The sequence below is a fragment of the Clarias gariepinus genome, chromosome 12 (assembly GCF_024256425.1).
Source record: "Clarias gariepinus isolate MV-2021 ecotype Netherlands chromosome 12, CGAR_prim_01v2, whole genome shotgun sequence".
Lineage (NCBI taxonomy): Eukaryota > Metazoa > Chordata > Actinopteri > Siluriformes > Clariidae > Clarias > Clarias gariepinus.
This window is the reverse complement of record NC_071111.1, coordinates 15,076,793-15,091,148: the sequence shown is the minus strand read 5'-3', so window position 1 is coordinate 15,091,148 and position 14,356 is coordinate 15,076,793. Positions and strand designations below refer to the sequence as shown.

The 14,356-nt window shown below is 44.4% G+C and overlaps 14 non-coding genes across 14 annotated transcripts; 5 read left to right on the top strand and 9 right to left on the bottom strand.

Moving 5' to 3' along the window:
- Positions 1-710: 710 nt before the first annotated feature.
- On the bottom strand, positions 711-782 carry trnaa-ugc (transfer RNA alanine (anticodon UGC)). The gene has a single exon. It is a non-coding gene; the product is annotated as a tRNA-Ala (tRNA).
- Positions 783-1,072: 290 nt separating this feature from the next.
- trnaa-cgc (transfer RNA alanine (anticodon CGC)) lies at positions 1,073-1,144 on the top strand. Its single transcript has one exon. It is a non-coding gene; the product is annotated as a tRNA-Ala (tRNA).
- Positions 1,145-2,253: 1,109 nt separating this feature from the next.
- Positions 2,254-2,323, bottom strand: trnaa-ugc (transfer RNA alanine (anticodon UGC)). Its single transcript has one exon. It is a non-coding gene; the product is annotated as a tRNA-Ala (tRNA).
- A 1,468-nt stretch (positions 2,324-3,791) lies between these two features.
- On the bottom strand, positions 3,792-3,863 carry trnaa-ugc (transfer RNA alanine (anticodon UGC)). The gene has a single exon. It is a non-coding gene; the product is annotated as a tRNA-Ala (tRNA).
- A 290-nt stretch (positions 3,864-4,153) lies between these two features.
- Positions 4,154-4,225, top strand: trnaa-cgc (transfer RNA alanine (anticodon CGC)). The gene has a single exon. It is a non-coding gene; the product is annotated as a tRNA-Ala (tRNA).
- Positions 4,226-5,355: 1,130 nt separating this feature from the next.
- Positions 5,356-5,425, bottom strand: trnaa-ugc (transfer RNA alanine (anticodon UGC)). The gene has a single exon. It is a non-coding gene; the product is annotated as a tRNA-Ala (tRNA).
- Positions 5,426-5,715: 290 nt separating this feature from the next.
- Positions 5,716-5,787, top strand: trnaa-cgc (transfer RNA alanine (anticodon CGC)). Its single transcript has one exon. It is a non-coding gene; the product is annotated as a tRNA-Ala (tRNA).
- A 1,130-nt stretch (positions 5,788-6,917) lies between these two features.
- On the bottom strand, positions 6,918-6,989 carry trnaa-ugc (transfer RNA alanine (anticodon UGC)). Its single transcript has one exon. It is a non-coding gene; the product is annotated as a tRNA-Ala (tRNA).
- A 290-nt stretch (positions 6,990-7,279) lies between these two features.
- On the top strand, positions 7,280-7,351 carry trnaa-ugc (transfer RNA alanine (anticodon UGC)). Its single transcript has one exon. It is a non-coding gene; the product is annotated as a tRNA-Ala (tRNA).
- A 1,107-nt stretch (positions 7,352-8,458) lies between these two features.
- On the bottom strand, positions 8,459-8,530 carry trnaa-ugc (transfer RNA alanine (anticodon UGC)). The gene has a single exon. It is a non-coding gene; the product is annotated as a tRNA-Ala (tRNA).
- A 1,468-nt stretch (positions 8,531-9,998) lies between these two features.
- trnaa-ugc (transfer RNA alanine (anticodon UGC)) lies at positions 9,999-10,070 on the bottom strand. Its single transcript has one exon. It is a non-coding gene; the product is annotated as a tRNA-Ala (tRNA).
- A 1,428-nt stretch (positions 10,071-11,498) lies between these two features.
- trnaa-ugc (transfer RNA alanine (anticodon UGC)) lies at positions 11,499-11,570 on the bottom strand. Its single transcript has one exon. It is a non-coding gene; the product is annotated as a tRNA-Ala (tRNA).
- Positions 11,571-13,025: 1,455 nt separating this feature from the next.
- trnaa-ugc (transfer RNA alanine (anticodon UGC)) lies at positions 13,026-13,097 on the bottom strand. Its single transcript has one exon. It is a non-coding gene; the product is annotated as a tRNA-Ala (tRNA).
- A 290-nt stretch (positions 13,098-13,387) lies between these two features.
- On the top strand, positions 13,388-13,459 carry trnaa-cgc (transfer RNA alanine (anticodon CGC)). Its single transcript has one exon. It is a non-coding gene; the product is annotated as a tRNA-Ala (tRNA).
- Positions 13,460-14,356: the final 897 nt, after the last annotated feature.

Here is a 14,356-nt window from a genome sequence, read left to right as displayed (position 1 = left end):
CACCAAAATTCACACACCTGAGCTTCAGCTAGCTATATTGCTTGCCACACAGCTATTAGATGAAAAGACAAGTTGGGGCAATCAGTAGGCTCAGGCTTGCGAAAAGGACTTGAGTATTCATCGTACAGCCCTTACTTGCTCTGTGATTTCCCCTTGAATATTTAAAGCCTTCGTGAAGTATATAGGGGAGTCTTCGATTTCTGTTATAATAGACGAGAGCACATACAACCGCAATGCACGGTTTTCATCATCCTTACGGAGAGAATGCACGGTGTATTTGTTAAATGCAAACTTGACCTATCACATAGAGAACTATACGGAGTGCAAGTAAGGAGCCTATAAAGAAGCCTCTTGCAAATCATGCATTCTCCCACTGAGCTACATCCCCACAGCGATTGAGCAGCATTACTTTGTAGAACAGGGAAGTCGAATTGGCAATTCCTAGCGATGACGTCATCGTTGGCCTAAACCACCCGATCAACCGTGGATGAAAATAGCAAAGGAGGTCTGCTGTTAGGGATTTTTCCAATGAGCATTTGGATGTGGAAAAGCATCTGTAGGTTAGTTCTTTTGTTTGAACCTTTTTCCAGAGAAGTCAAGAGTCCGTCTGGAGATGCCAGTGTACGGATGTACAGTAGACATCTTCAAATGCACTATAGCGAGAACTATACAGAGTTTGATGTGCCATGAAACGCTCATAAAGAAGCATTTGGAGATGGCGGGGATTGAACCCGGGGCCTCATACATGCAAAGCATGCGCTCTACCACTGAGCTACATCCCCCAACAGCCACATTAGACTGTAGCACAGGGAAGTTGAATCGGCGAATCCTGGTGATGCCATCGTATCTCTACTATTGGTCACATGCCATTTTCGAGGGCCCTTGATGGTTGAGCTCCCTCTAGAGGTGAATCTTTAAATGACTTGTGTTTAAACAAGAACGAGTACCTGCATTATACAGATGCTTCTTTCCAAGACGCCACTATTGTCCTTCAGTGCCTGTTAGCACCTCTGAGAAAGGGTGGCGTGTTTTCCGGAGACGATCGGGAACGTCGGGTGATCTTCACCCTTGTGGGGATGTAGCTCAGTGGTAGAGCGCATGCTTCGCATGTATGAGGTCACGGGTTCAATCCCCGGCATCTCCATGAAGCAGCACATTTTAAACATAAGAAAGTAATGGCTAAAGGGGAAGTTACATCGAATTAATGAATCCCTGCAAAATTGTAATGCCTAACAGCCCCGTTTTCAGCATTCAGAGTATTTCTTTCCACATAAACCTCTTAAAAATCTTTGATATTGTGTAATGTGAACTATATTCACTTTCCAGAACCTGTAATCATAACATACGGTATGCCTAGGCTCAACGTAATGAAAGCTACTTACACCCACACACGCATTCACACCAAGGGTTATAACTCGACTTGAAATGATACATGGATACCAAGACCTGATTTCTTTGTGTTGCTTCAACCAGACAGTGGATTCAATGTGGCAACAGCCTCCACCAAAATTCACACACCTGAGCTTCAGCTAGCTATATTGCTTGCCACACAGCTATTAGATGAAAAGACAAGTTGGGGCAATCAGTAGGCTCAGGCTTGCGAAAAGGACTTGAGTATTCATCGTACAGCCCTTACTTGCTCTGTGATTTCCCCTTGAATATTTAAAGCCTTGGTGAAGTATATAGGGGAGTCTTCGATTTCTGTGATAATAGACGAGAGCACATACAACCGTAATGCACGGTTTTCATCATCCTTACGGAGAGAATGCACGGTGTATTTGTTAACTGCAAACTTGACCTATCACATAGAGAACTATACGGAGTGCAACGTGCAGTAAGGAGCCTATAAAGAAGCCTTTTGGAGATGCCGGAGATTGACTCCGGGGCCTTGTACATGCAAATCATGCATTCTCCCACTGAGCTACATCCCCACAGCGATTGAGCAGCATTACTTTGTAGAACAGGGAAGTCGAATTGGCAATTCCTAGCGATGACGTCATCGTTGGCCTAAACCACCCGATCAACCGTGGATGAAAATAGCAAAGGAGGTCTGCTGTTAGGGATTTTTCCAATGAGCATTTGGATGTGGAAAAGCATCTGTAGGTTAGTTCTTTTGTTTGAACCTTTTTCCAGAGAAGTCAAGAGTCCGTCTGGAGATGCCAGTGTACGGATGTACAGTAGACATCTTCAAATGCACTATAGCGAGAACTATACAGAGTTTGATGTGCCATGAAACGCTCATAAAGAAGCATTTGGAGATGCCGGGGATTGAACCCGGGGCCTCATACATGCAAAGCATGCTCTACCACTGAGCTACATCCCCCAACGGCCACATTAGACTGTAGCACAGGGAAGTTGAATCGGCGAATCCTGGTGATGCCATCGTATCTCTACTATTGGTCACATGCCATTTTCGAGGGCCCTTGATGGTTGAGCTCCCTCTAGAGGTGAATCTTTAAATGACTTGTGTTTAAACAAGAATGAGTACCTGCATTATACAGATGCTTCTTTCCAAGACGCCACTATTGTCCTTCAGTGCCTGTTAGCACCTCTGAGAAAGGGTGGCGTGTTTTCCGGAGACGATCGGGAACGTCGGGTGATCTTCACACTTGTGGGATGTAGCTCAGTGGTAGAGCGCATGCTTCGCATGTATGAGGTCACGGGTTCAATCCCCGGCATCTCCATGAAGCAGCACATTTTAAACATAAGAAAGTAATAGCTAAAGGGGAAGTTACATCGAATTAATGAATCCCTGCAAAATTGTAATGCCTAACAGCCCCGTTTTCAGCATTCAGATTATTTCTTTCCACATAAACCTCTTAAAAATCTTTGATATTGTGTAATGTGAACTATATTCACTGTCCAGAACCTGTAATCATAACATACGGTATGCCTAGGCTCAACGTAATGAAAGCTACTTACACCCACACACGCATTCACACCAAGGGTTATAACTCGACTTGAAATGATACATGGATACCAAGACCTGATTTCTTTGTGTTGCTTCAACCAGACAGTGGATTCAATGTGGCAACAGCCTCCACCAAAATTCACACACCTGAGCTTCAGCTAGCTATATTGCTTGCCACACAGCTATTAGATGAAAAGACAAGTTGGGGCAATCAGTAGGCTCAGGCTTGCGAAAAGGACTTGAGTATTCATCGTACAGCCCTTACTTGCTCTGTGATTTCCCCTTGAATATTTAAAGCCTTGGTGAAGTATATAGGGGAGTCTTCGATTTCTGTTATAATAGACGAGAGCACATACAACCGCAATGCACGGTTTTCATCATCCTTACGGAGAGAATGCACGGTGTATTTGTTAAATGCAAACTTGACCTATCACATAGAGAACTATACGGAGTGCAAGTAAGGAGTACGGAGTGCAGTAAGGAGCCTATAAAGAAGCCTCTTCCAAATCATGCATTCTCCCACTGAGCTACATCCCCACAGCGATTGAGCAGCATTACTTTGTAGAACAGGGAAGTCGAATTGGCAATTCCTAGCGATGACGTCATCGTTGGCCTAAACCACCCGATCAACCGTGGATGAAAATAGCAAAGGAGGGATGTCTTTTGTTTAAGGAGGTCTGCTGTTAGGGATTTTTCCAATGAGCATTTGGATGTGGAAAAGCATCTGTAGGTTAGTTCTTTTGTTTGAACCTTTTTCCAGAGAAGTCAAGAGTCCGTCTGGAGATGCCAGTGTACGGATGTACAGTAGACATCTTCAAATGCACTATAGCGAGAACTATACAGAGTTTGATGTGCCATGAAACGCTCATAAAGAAGCATTTGGAGATGGCGGGGATTGAACCCGGGGCCTCATACATGCAAAGCATGCGCTCTACCACTGAGCTACACCCCCCAACAGCCGCATTAGACTGTAGCACAGGGAAGTTGAATCGGCGAATCCTGGTGATGCCATCGTATCTCTACTATTGGTCACATGCCATTTTCGAGGGCCCTTGATGGTTGAGCTCCCTCTAGAGGTGAATCTTTAAATGACTTGTGTTTAAACAAGAACGAGTACCTGCATTATACAGATGCTTCTTTCCAAGACGCCACTATTGTCCTTCAGTGCCTGTTAGCACCTCTGAGAAAGGGTGGCGTGTTTTCCGGAGACGATCGGGAACGTCGGGTGATCTTCACCCTTGTGGGGATGTAGCTCAGTGGTAGAGCGCATGCTTCGCATGTATGAGGTCACGGGTTCAATCCCCGGCATCTCCATGAAGCAGCACATTTTAAACATAAGAAAGTAATGGCTAAAGGGGAAGTTACATCGAATTAATGAATCCCTGCAAAATTGTAATGCCTAACAGCCCCGTTTTCAGCATTCAGATTATTTCTTTCCACATAAACCTCTTAAAAATCTTTGATATTGTGTAATGTGAACTATATTCACTGTCCAGAACCTGTAATCATAACATACGGTATGCCTAGGCTCAACGTAATGAAAGCTACTTACACCCACACACGCATTCACACCAAGGGTTATAACTCGACTTGAAATGATACATGGATACCAAGACCTGATTTCTTTGTGTTGCTTCAACCAGACAGTGGATTCAATGTGGCAACAGCCTCCACCAAAATTCACACACCTGAGCTTCAGCTAGCTATATTGCTTGCCACACAGCTATTAGATGAAAAGACAAGTTGGGGCAATCAGTAGGCTCAGGCTTGCGAAAAGGACTTGAGTATTCATCGTACAGCCCTTACTTGCTCTGTGATTTCCCCTTGAATATTTAAAGCCTTGGTGAAGTATATAGGGGAGTCTTCGATTTCTGTGATAATAGACGAGAGCACATACAACCGTAATGCACGGTTTTCATCATCCTTACGGAGAGAATGCACGGTGTATTTGTTAACTGCAAACTTGACCTATCACATAGAGAACTATACGGAGTGCAACGTGCAGTAAGGAGCCTATAAAGAAGCCTTTTGGAGATGCCGGAGATTGACTCCGGGGCCTTGTACATGCAAATCATGCATTCTCCCACTGAGCTACATCCCCACAGCGATTGAGCAGCATTACTTTGTAGAACAGGGAAGTCGAATTGGCAATTCCTAGCGATGACGTCATCGTTGGCCTAAACCACCCGATCAACCGTGGATGAAAATAGCAAAGGAGGGATGTCTTTTGTTTAAGGAGGTCTGCTGTTAGGGATTTTTCCAATGAGCATTTGGATGTGGAAAAGCATCTGTAGGTTAGTTCTTTTGTTTGAACCTTTTTCCAGAGAAGTCAAGAGTCCGTCTGGAGATGCCAGTGTACGGATGTACAGTAGACATCTTCAAATGCACTATAGCGAGAACTATACAGAGTTTGATGTGCCATGAAACGCTCATAAAGAAGCATTTGGAGATGCCGGGGATTGAACCCGGGGCCTCATACATGCAAAGCATGCTCTACCACTGAGCTACATCCCCCAACGGCCACATTAGACTGTAGCACAGGGAAGTTGAATCGGCGAATCCTGGTGATGCCATCGTATCTCTACTATTGGTCACATGCCATTTTCGAGGGCCCTTGATGGTTGAGCTCCCTCTAGAGGTGAATCTTTAAATGACTTGTGTTTAAACAAGAACGAGTACCTGCATTATACAGATGCTTCTTTCCAAGACGCCACTATTGTCCTTCAGTGCCTGTTAGCACCTCTGAGAAAGGGTGGCGTGTTTTCCGGAGACGATCGGGAACGTCGGGTGATCTTCACCCTTGTGGGGATGTAGCTCAGTGGTAGAGCGCATGCTTCGCATGTATGAGGTCACGGGTTCAATCCCCGGCATCTCCATGAAGCAGCACATTTTAAACATAAGAAAGTAATAGCTAAAGGGGAAGTTACATCGAATTAATGAATCCCTGCAAAATTGTAATGCCTAACAGCCCCGTTTTCAGCATTCAGATTATTTCTTTCCACATAAACCTCTTAAAAATCTTTGATATTGTGTAATGTGAACTATATTCACTGTCCAGAACCTGTAATCATAACATACGGTATGCCTAGGCTCAACGTAATGAAAGCTACTTACACCCACACACGCATTCACACCAAGGGTTATAACTCGACTTGAAATGATACATGGATACCAAGACCTGATTTCTTTGTGTTGCTTCAACCAGACAGTGGATTCAATGTGGCAACAGCCTTCACCAAAATTCACACACCTGAGCTTCAGCTAGCTATATTGCTTGCCACACAGCTATTAGATGAAAAGACAAGTTGGGGCAATCAGTAGGCTCAGGCTTGCGAAAAGGACTTGAGTATTCATCGTACAGCCCTTACTTGCTCTGTGATTTCCCCTTGAATATTTAAAGCCTTGGTGAAGTATATAGGGGAGTCTTCGATTTCTGTGATAATAGACGAGAGCACATACAACCGTAATGCACGGTTTTCATCATCCTTACGGAGAGAATGCACGGTGTATTTGTTAACTGCAAACTTGACCTATCACATAGAGAACTATACGGAGTGCAACGTGCAGTAAGGAGCCTATAAAGAAGCCTTTTGGAGATGCCGGAGATTGACTCCGGGGCCTTGTACATGCAAATCATGCATTCTCCCACTGAGCTACATCCCCACAGCGATTGAGCAGCATTACTTTGTAGAACAGGGAAGTCGAATTGGCAATTCCTAGCGATGACGTCATCGTTGGCCTAAACCACCCGATCAACCGTGGATGAAAATAGCAAAGGAGGGATTTCTTTTGTTTAAGGAGGTCTGCTGTTTGGGATTTTTCCAATGAGCATTTGGATGTGGAAAAGCATCTGTAGGTTAGTTCTTTTGTTTGAACCTTTTTCCAGAGAAGTCAAGAGTCCGTCTGGAGATGCCAGTGTACGGATGTACAGTAGACATCTTCAAATGCACTATAGAGAGAACTATACAGAGTTTGATGTGCCATGAAACGCTCATAAAGAAGCGTTTGGAGATGCCGGGGATTGAACCCGGGGCCTCATACATGCAAAGCATGCGCTCTACCACTGAGCTACATCCCCCAACAGCCACATTAGACTGTAGCACAGGGAAGTTGAATCGGCGAATCCTGGTGATGCCATCGTATCTCTACTATTGGTCACATGCCATTTTCGAGGGCCCTTGATGGTTGAGCTCCCTCTAGAGGTGAATCTTTAAATGACTTGTGTTTAAACAAGAACGAGTACCTGCATTATACAGATGCTTCTTTCCAAGACGCCACTATTGTCCTTCAGTGCCTGTTAGCACCTCTGAGAAAGGGTGGCGTGTTTTCCGGAGACGATCGGGAACGTCGTGTGATCTTCACCCTTGTGGGGATGTAGCTCAGTGGGAGAGCCCATGCTTTGCATGTATGAGGTCCCGGGTTCAATCCCCGGCATCTCCATGAAGCAGCACATTTTAAACATAAGAAAGTAATGGCTAAAGGGGAAGTTACATCGAATTAATAAATCCCTGCAAAATTGTAATGCCTAACAGCCCTGTTTTCAGCATTCAGATTATTTCTTTCCACATAAACCTCTTAAAAATCTTTGATATTGTGTAATGTGAACTATATTCACTGTCCAGAACCTGTGTTCATAACATACGGTATGCCTAGGCTCAACGTAATGAAAGCTACTTACACCCACACACGCATTCACACCAAGGGTTATAACTCGACTTGAAATGATACATGGATACCAAGACCTGATTTCTTTGTGTTGCTTCAACCAGACAGTGGATTCAATGTGGCAACAGCCTCCACCAAAATTCACACACCTGAGCTTCAGCTAGCTATATTGCTTGCCACACAGCTATTAGATGAAAAGACAAGTTGGGGCAATCAGTAGGCTCAGGCTTGCGAAAAGGACTTGAGTATTCATCGTACAGCCCTTACTTGCTCTGTGATTTCCCCTTGAATATTTAAAGCCTTGGTGAAGTATATAGGGGAGTCTTCGATTTCTGTTATAATAGACGAGAGCACATACAACCGCAATGCACGGTTTTCATCATCCTTACGGAGAGAATGCACGGTGTATTTGTTAAATGCAAACTTGACCTATCACATAGAGAACCATACGGAGTGCAAGTAAGGAGTACGGAGTGCAGTAAGGAGCCTATAAAGAAGCCTCTTGCAAATCATGCATTCTCCCACTGAGCTACATCCCCACAGCGATTGAGCAGCATTACTTTGTAGAACAGGGAAGTCGAATTGGCAATTCCTAGCGATGACGTCATCGTTGGCCTAAACCACCCGATCAACCGTGGATGAAAATAGCAAAGGAGGGATGTCTTTTGTTTAAGGAGGCCTGCTGTTAGGGATTTTTCCAATGAGCATTTGGATGTGGAAAAGCATCTGTAGGTTAGTTCTTTTGTTTGAACCTTTTTCCAGAGAAGTCAAGAGTCCGTCTGGAGATGCCAGTGTACGGATGTACAGTAGACATCTTCAAATGCACTATAGCGAGAACTATACAGAGTTTGATGTGCCATGAAACGCTCATAAAGAAGCATTTGGAGATGCCGGGGATTGAACCCGGGGCCTCATACATGCAAAGCATGCGCTCTACCACTGAGCTACATCCCCCAACAGCCACATTAGACTGTAGCACAGGGAAGTTGAATCGGCGAATCCTGGTGATGCCATCGCATCTCTACTATTGGTCACATGCCATTTTCGAGGGCCCTTGATGGTTGAGCTCCCTCTAGAGGTGAATCTTTAAATGACTTGTGTTTAAACAAGAACGAGTACCTGCATTATACAGATGCTTCTTTCCAAGACGCCACTATTGTCCTTCAGTGCCTGTTAGCACCTCTGAGAAAGGGTGGCGTGTTTTCCGGAGACGATCGGGAACGTCGGGTGATCTTCACACTTGTGGGATGTAGCTCAGTGGTAGAGCGCATGCTTTGCATGTATGAGGTCCTGGGTTCAATCCCTGGCATCTCCATGAAGCAGCACATTTTAAACATAAGAAAGTAATGGCTAAAGGGGAAGTTACATCGAATTAATAAATCCCTGCAAAATTGTAATGCCTAACAGCCCTGTTTTCAGCATTCAGATTATTTCTTTCCACATAAACCTCTTAAAAATCTTTGATATTGTGTAATGTGAACTATATTCACTGTCCAGAACCTGTGTTCATAACATACGGTATGCCTAGGCTCAACGTAATGAAAGCTACTTACACCCACACACGCATTCACACCAAGGGTTATAACTCGACTTGAAATGATACATGGATACCAAGACCTGATTTCTTTGTGTTGCTTCAACCAGACAGTGGATTCAATGTGGCAACAGCCTCCACCAAAATTCACACACCTGAGCTTCAGCTAGCTATATTGCTTGCCACACAGCTATTAGATGAAAAGACAAGTTGGGGCAATCAGTAGGCTCAGGCTTGCGAAAAGGACTTGAGTATTCATCGTACAGCCCTTACTTGCTCTGTGATTTCCCCTTGAATATTTAAAGCCTTGGTGAAGTATATAGGGGAGTCTTCGATTTCTGTTATAATAGACGAGAGCACATACAACCGCAATGCACGGTTTTCATCATCCTTACGGAGAGAATGCACGGTGTATTTGTTAAATGCAAACTTGACCTATCACATAGAGAACCATACGGAGTGCAAGTAAGGAGTACGGAGTGCAGTAAGGAGCCTATAAAGAAGCCTCTTGCAAATCATGCATTCTCCCACTGAGCTACATCCCCACAGCGATTGAGCAGCATTACTTTGTAGAACAGGGAAGTCGAATTGGCAATTCCTAGCGATGACGTCATCGTTGGCCTAAACCACCCGATCAACCGTGGATGAAAATAGCAAAGGAGGGATGTCTTTTGTTTAAGGAGGCCTGCTGTTAGGGATTTTTCCAATGAGCATTTGGATGTGGAAAAGCATCTGTAGGTTAGTTCTTTTGTTTGAACCTTTTTCCAGAGAAGTCAAGAGTCCGTCTGGAGATGCCAGTGTACGGATGTACAGTAGACATCTTCAAATGCACTATAGCGAGAACTATACAGAGTTTGATGTGCCATGAAACGCTCATAAAGAAGCATTTGGAGATGCCGGGGATTGAACCCGGGGCCTCATACATGCAAAGCATGCGCTCTACCACTGAGCTACATCCCCCAACAGCCACATTAGACTGTAGCACAGGGAAGTTGAATCGGCGAATCCTGGTGATGCCATCGCATCTCTACTATTGGTCACATGCCATTTTCGAGGGCCCTTGATGGTTGAGCTCCCTCTAGAGGTGAATCTTTAAATGACTTGTGTTTAAACAAGAACGAGTACCTGCATTATACAGATGCTTCTTTCCAAGACGCCACTATTGTCCTTCAGTGCCTGTTAGCACCTCTGAGAAAGGGTGGCGTGTTTTCCGGAGACGATCGGGAACGTCGGGTGATCTTCACACTTGTGGGATGTAGCTCAGTGGTAGAGCGCATGCTTTGCATGTATGAGGTCCTGGGTTCAATCCCTGGCATCTCCATGAAGCAGCACATTTTAAACATAAGAAAGTAATGGCTAAAGGGGAAGTTACATCGAATTAATAAATCCCTGCAAAATTGTAATGCCTAACAGCCCCGTTTTCAGCATTCAGATTATTTCTTTCCACATAAACCTCTTAAAAATCTTTGATATTGTGTAATGTGAACTATATTCACTGTCCAGAACCTGTGTTCATAACATACGGTATGCCTAGGCTCAACGTAATGAAAGCTACTTACACCCACACACGCATTCACACCAAGGGTTATAACTCGACTTGAAATGATACATGGATACCAAGACCTGATTTCTTTGTGTTGCTTCAACCAGACAGTGGATTCAATGTGGCAACAGCCTCCACCAAAATTCACACACCTGAGCTTCAGCTAGCTATATTGCTTGCCACACAGCTATTAGATGAAAAGACAAGTTGGGGCAATCAGTAGGCTCAGGCTTGCGAAAAGGACTTGAGTATTCATCGTACAGCCCTTACTTGCTCTGTGATTTCCCCTTGAATATTTAAAGCCTTGGTGAAGTATATAGGGGAGTCTTCGATTTCTGTTATAATAGACGAGAGCACATACAACCGCAATGCACGGTTTTCATCATCCTTACGGAGAGAATGCACGGTGTATTTGTTAAATGCAAACTTGACCTATCACATAGAGAACTATACGGAGTGCAAGTAAGGAGCCTATAAAGAAGCCTCTTGCAAATCATGCATTCTCCCACTGAGCTACATCCCCACAGCGATTGAGCAGCATTACTTTGTAGAACAGGGAAGTCGAATTGGCAATTCCTAGCGATGACGTCATCGTTGGCCTAAACCACCCGATCAACCGTGGATGAAAATAGCAAAGGAGGTCTGCTGTTAGGGATTTTTCCAATGAGCATTTGGATGTGGAAAAGCATCTGTAGGTTAGTTCTTTTGTTTGAACCTTTTTCCAGAGAAGTCAAGAGTCCGTCTGGAGATGCCAGTGTACGGATGTACAGTAGACATCTTCAAATGCACTATAGCGAGAACTATACAGAGTTTGATGTGCCATGAAACGCTCATAAAGAAGCATTTGGAGATGGCGGGGATTGAACCCGGGGCCTCATACATGCAAAGCATGCGCTCTACCACTGAGCTACATCCCCCAACAGCCACATTAGACTGTAGCACAGGGAAGTTGAATCGGCGAATCCTGGTGATGCCATCGTATCTCTACTATTGGTCACATGCCATTTTCGAGGGCCCTTGATGGTTGAGCTCCCTCTAGAGGTGAATCTTTAAATGACTTGTGTTTAAACAAGAACGAGTACCTGCATTATACAGATGCTTCTTTCCAAGACGCCACTATTGTCCTTCAGTGCCTGTTAGCACCTCTGAGAAAGGGTGGCGTGTTTTCCGGAGACGATCGGAAACGTCGGGTGATCTTCACCCTTGTGGGGATGTAGCTCAGTGGTAGAGCGCATGCTTCGCATGTATGAGGTCACGGGTTCAATCTCCATGAAGCAGCACATTTTAAACATAAGAAAGTAATGGCTAAAGGGGAAGTTACATCGAATTAATGAATCCCTGCAAAATTGTAATGCCTAACAGCCCCGTTTTCAGCATTCAGATTATTTCTTTCCACATAAACCTCTTAAAAATCTTTGATATTGTGTAATGTGAACTATATTCACTTTCCAGAACCTGTAATCATAACATACGGTATGCCTAGGCTCAACGTAATGAAAGCTACTTACACCCACACACGCATTCACACCAAGGGTTATAACTCGACTTGAAATGATACATGGATACCAAGACCTGATTTCTTTGTGTTGCTTCAACCAGACAGTGGATTCAATGTGGCAACAGCCTCCACCAAAATTCACACACCTGAGCTTCAGCTAGCTATATTGCTTGCCACACAGCTATTAGATGAAAAGACAAGTTGGGGCAATCAGTAGGCTCAGGCTCGCGAAAAGGACTTGAGTATTCATCGTACAGCCCTTACTTGCTCTGTGATTTCCCCTTGAATATTTAAAGCCTTGGTGAAGTATATAGGGGAGTCTTCGATTTCTGTGATAATAGACGAGAGCACATACAACCGTAATGCACGGTTTTCATCATCCTTACGGAGAGAATGCACGGTGTATTTGTTAACTGCAAACTTGACCTATCACATAGAGAACTATACGGAGTGCAGTAAGGAGCCTATAAAGAAGCCTTTTGGAGATGCCGGAGATTGACTCCGGGGCCTTGTACATGCAAATCATGCATTCTCCCACTGAGCTACATCCCCACAGCGATTGAGCAGCATTACTTTGTAGAACAGGGAAGTCGAATTGGCAATTCCTAGCGATGACGTCATCGTTGGCCTAAACCACCCGATCAACCGTGGATGAAAATAGCAAAGGAGGTCTGCTGTTAGGGATTTTTCCAATGAGCATTTGGATGTGGAAAAGCATCTGTAGGTTAGTTCTTTTGTTTGAACCTTTTTCCAGAGAAGTCAAGAGTCCGTCTGGAGATGCCAGTGTACGGATGTACAGTAGACATCTTCAAATGCACTATAGCGAGAACTATACAGAGTTTGATGTGCCATGAAACGCTCATAAAGAAGCATTTGGAGATACCGGGGATTGAACCCGGGGCCTCATACATGCAAAGCATGCGCTCTACCACTGAGCTACATCCCCCAACAGCCACATTAGACTGTAGCACAGGGAAGTTGAATCGGCGAATCCTGGTGATGCCATCGTATCTCTACTATTGGTCACATGCCATTTTCGAGGGCCCTTGATGGTTGAGCTCCCTCTAGAGGTGAATCTTTAAATGACTTGTGTTTAAACAAGAACGAGTACCTGCATTATACAGATGCTTCTTTCCAAGACGCCACTATTGTCCTTCAGTGCCTGTTAGCACCTCTGAGAAAGGGTGGCGTGTTTTCCGGAGACGATCGGGAACGTCGGGTGATCTTCACCCTTGTGGGGATGTAGCTCAGTGGTAGAGCGCATGCTTCGCATGTATGAGGTCACGGGTTCATTCCCCGGCATCTCCATGAAGCAGCACATTTTAAACATAAGAAAGTAATGGCTAAAGGGGAAGTTACATCGAATTAATGAATCCCTGCAAAATTGTAATGCCTAACAGCCCCGTTTTCAGCATTCAGATTATTTCTTTCCACATAAACCTCTTAAAAATCTTTGATATTGTGTAATGTGAACTATATTCACTGTCCAGAACCTGTAATCATAACATACGGTATGCCTAGGCTCAACGTAATGAAAGCTACTTACACCCACACACGCATTCACACCAAGGGTTATAACTCGACTTGAAATGATACATGGATACCAAGACCTGATTTCTTTGTGTTGCTTCAACCAGACAGTGGATTCAATGTGGCAACAGCCTCCACCAAAATTCACACACCTGAGCTTCAGCTAGCTATATTGCTTGCCACACAGCTATTAGATGAAAAGACAAGTTGGGGCAATCAGTAGGCTCAGGCTTGCGAAAAGGACTTGAGTATTCATCGTACAGCCCTTACTTGCTCTGTGATTTCCCCTTGAATATTTAAAGCCTTGGTGAAGTATATAGGGGAGTCTTCGAATTCTGTGATAATAGACGAGAGCACATACAACCGTAATGCACGGTTTTCATCATCCTTAGGGAGAGAATGCACGGTGAATTTGTTAACTGCAAACTTGACCTATCACATAGAGAACTATACGGAGTGCAACGTGCAGTAAGGAGCCTATAAAGAAGCCTTTTGGAGATGCCGGAGATTGACTCCGGGGCCTTGTACATGCAAATCATGCATTCTCCCACTGAGCTACATCCCCACAGCGATTGAGCAGCATTACTTTGTAGAACAGGGAAGTCGAATTGGCAATTCCTAGCGATGACGTCATCGTTGGCCTAAACCACCCGATCAACCGTGGATGAAAATAGC